The sequence below is a fragment of the Elephantulus edwardii genome, unplaced genomic scaffold, assembly GCF_000299155.1.
Source record: "Elephantulus edwardii isolate Elephantulus edwardi_28Jun2011 unplaced genomic scaffold, EleEdw1.0 scaffold00083, whole genome shotgun sequence".
Lineage (NCBI taxonomy): Eukaryota > Metazoa > Chordata > Mammalia > Macroscelidea > Macroscelididae > Elephantulus > Elephantulus edwardii.
The window spans coordinates 1,950,859-1,954,243 of NW_006399833.1; the positions used below are offsets into that span (position 1 = coordinate 1,950,859).

The window sequence follows — 3,385 nt, forward strand, 5'->3', positions numbered from 1 at the left end:
AAAAAAGAAAAAAGAAAAGAAAAATCAAGCTTTTAATAAAAAAGGAAAAACAATGTACATGAACTTTGTAAGTAAACTAGAATATTTTTTAAAAGCCACATATGAGACACAGAAAATTATTAAATGTAAAAAAAAGAAATCAAAAGACATGTTGCACTGGAAAAATTTGTTGTCAAGGACCTCTCCAACGTGCTAAAGAGAAAGGGTGTCATTTCAAAGACTAAGGTTTGTGTGATCCAAGTCATGGCATTTTCAATTACTACCTATACATTTGAAAGTCAGACAATGAATAAGGATGATAGAAGAATCCATCCCTGTCTGCCCTGAGCCCGGAAGGGTGATGTGGCTGGGGCTTTGTCGGCCTCACTATGCCTGCCATTTTCAACTTTCAGCGTCTTTTGACTGTAATCTTGCTGCTTATATGTACCTGTGTTTATATCTGATCCTTGACACCCAGCGTCCTGGACAGGAATAAAACTGGACTGTTGGGTATATTTTGGAGGTGTGCCAGAATTGGTGAACAGAAGAGTCCTTAGGTTGCTGTATGCTGTGTAGTAATGGACTTCAGCCTCCTGTTCATAAAGTAGCTTGGAAAAATGCCAGGATTTAATTGCCTTCAGATTTCAACATGGGGGGAAAAAGGACTTACCTGCAAAGAATAATGAACAGAATGGTTACCCTTTAAGTCTGGATATTAAGTGAAATATATTTCTAGCTCCTGTTCTCATTTTTAATGTTATTGGACCAATGTTCTATATAAGTATCTAATTAAGAGGTGATCATTTAATACCCAAATGTGTCTGTAATAATCAATATCAGTACTATCACTATAATGTGACAGTCTGCAAACATCATTCCGTTGTGTCAGATACCAGTTTTAGTGAGGTATTTCTAAGACCTAAGTAGGACCTGGAAATGATAAATCTTTATACAATGAGACTTTTTTTGGACTAGCTCTTTTATTGGGGGAAAAAATGGTTCCATGTGTGTTGGTAAGGATTGTAGTCATATTTACAATGCTTGCTTTTCCACTCACCGTACCATTTTGAGTGCATGTAACCAAGTACCTCTACTCTTAGCAAACTCTAATTTATTACAGGAATTTAATTTTTGTTTTATTATTTAAAATAAGACCATGCAGTTCTTACAAGTATTGTTGCAGCAATGTACATATTTAACTACATATTTAGATTAACTAACTATCCTTTGAAACATCTGGTCAAATAAAAGAATATCTTAAATATAAATTTGACCAGCTAGCTTTCTGTCTCTGAGAAAGACTCCATTCTTGGAGCAAAATGGCACAATTACTGAATAATGATCTTCTATGTTTTCCATTCTTTTTAGTTTCAAGTTTTCAAAGTTGAAAAAATTCTTTTAATTGCACCAAAATGCAAATTGTGTTTCTATTTTACTTTTAAAATACAGTATTTTAAATCTAAAAAAAAAATCCATCCCTTTGAAAAGTGATGCTAGAGAAGAGTACCAAATATCCCATGGCTTGCCAAAAGGACAAATAAGTCTGTCTTGGAGCAAGTGCAAGCAGAACGTTCCTTAGAGGCAAAGATGCTGAACTTCCATTTAACATACTTTTGGCATGTTGTCAAGAGGGATAAAGCCTTTGAAACTGACGTCATGCTGGGAAAAGTGATGTCCTTCTCCAGCTGCTGCTCTCTCCTGATTAACATGACCATAGTACATGAGATTAAATCTGATCCACCATCTTCAGTGCTTGTGTTGTATTGCTTGTGCATTCTGACTGTACTCCCAAGATGGATTTATTCATTGTTCTGGTAGTCTGTAGTGTATATTTATATATTCTTTGGCAACATCACAATTTAAAGGAAATAATCCTTCTCTCATATTTGTTATTCATTTTCTAGCAACAAATATGTCTTGAAAGAAGTGAGCCAGGATGCTCCTTGGACACAAGAATGAGCAGCCAGTCCTTGGAGAAAGATTTAATGCAAAAATGACCAGCAAAAAAGATGAAGACTATCAAGGAGATGGATTGACATAGTTCCTGCAAAAATGGGCTATAGCCCAGTAGTGATTGTGAGGATGCTGCAGAATCAAGCAATATTTCATTGTATTTTATTAAGGCCCACTATGATCCAAAACTCACTCTATGCACCTGACAATAACAACAGTCATGCCTTAGTAACCACAGGTCAAGATTAGTTTTCATAACACAAAGGAAAATGACATCAGATAACACAATATAAGGCAACCACACAATATTGGGAATTATAGTTTAGCCAAATTGACATATATTTTAGGAAGACATTATTCAATCCATGATAATTAATAAAAATCATCAAGAGCCACTTTAAAATAGAAAAATGTTGGAAAAGAGCAGCACTGAGCATGGGGTTTTAGTGCTCTGGTTGCCAGGCAGCCACCCTCAGGCCCTCTCTTGTTACCTTGGTGACGCTTGGAGAGCTTACCTAAATACTATTTGAGATAATATCCAAACTCTCCATATCCTTTTAGTGCAAGCTAGTTTTGCCATTTTTTTCTTTCTTCTCTATAATTCCACCAACATTCTCTTAACCTTATAAAGTTGATGAACCTAAAAGTATACTTTCAATGTACAAGGTTACACAGTAACACTGGTTTGACTGCCTCAGACTATTGATAAAAAGATATCTAAGTGGATGAGAGGATGAACAAAAACAAGTTCTTAAAACAAAGGATTGATATATTTGAGGAATAATTCAGAAACTGCTCTAGTCAATACAAAGGAAAGGACATTATTTTGCTAATGGGAGGTTAGGCTAGTTGTTCTGATGCTCAGTTATTTATCACTGTATGATTTTTAATCATCACACTCTCCCCATCAAGGAGTTCTTGTCGCATGTTGTTTTTGTTGTTGATTGTTGTCGAGTCTAGCATGACTCATAGCAACTCTATGACAAAAGACCGTATGCCTTCCCATAACTATTTTCATTTCTCCAAGTTCATAGAGTTTCCAGAGGCATGTGGTTTAGGAAGTGGATGCCACTCGTGCTTCCAAACCTGTTTTACGACTGGGAGCTCCACCAAATGCTGTCCACATTGGGAAACCATGCTGGTATTTGATACCCCAATGGCACAAGGTTAAACATCACAGCAAACCCGGGTTACTTCATACTGCACACTGACAGAGAGTGATGTATAAAGAGGAAGCGTGTTCCTCCAGATATAACAGCACTAGTCTCATTTGGCAGTGGTTAAGTGCCACAAATGAATACAACTGAGAGTAAGCTTTGCACAAAAGACCCAAACTCTATTCTATAACTAACATCATTTCTGTACATTTAGAGAGTTTGTAGAGTTTCCAGAGACATCTAGTTTAGGAAGTATATGTCACTCCTGCTTCCCAGAATAAAGCAATCTGGAATCC

General features: G+C 36.3%; 1 pseudogene; it reads left to right on the forward strand.

Annotated features, from left to right (window-relative positions):
• Window positions 1-368: 368 nt before the first annotated feature.
• On the forward strand, window positions 369-587 carry LOC102856196 (annotated as a pseudogene).
• Window positions 588-3,385: the final 2,798 nt, after the last annotated feature.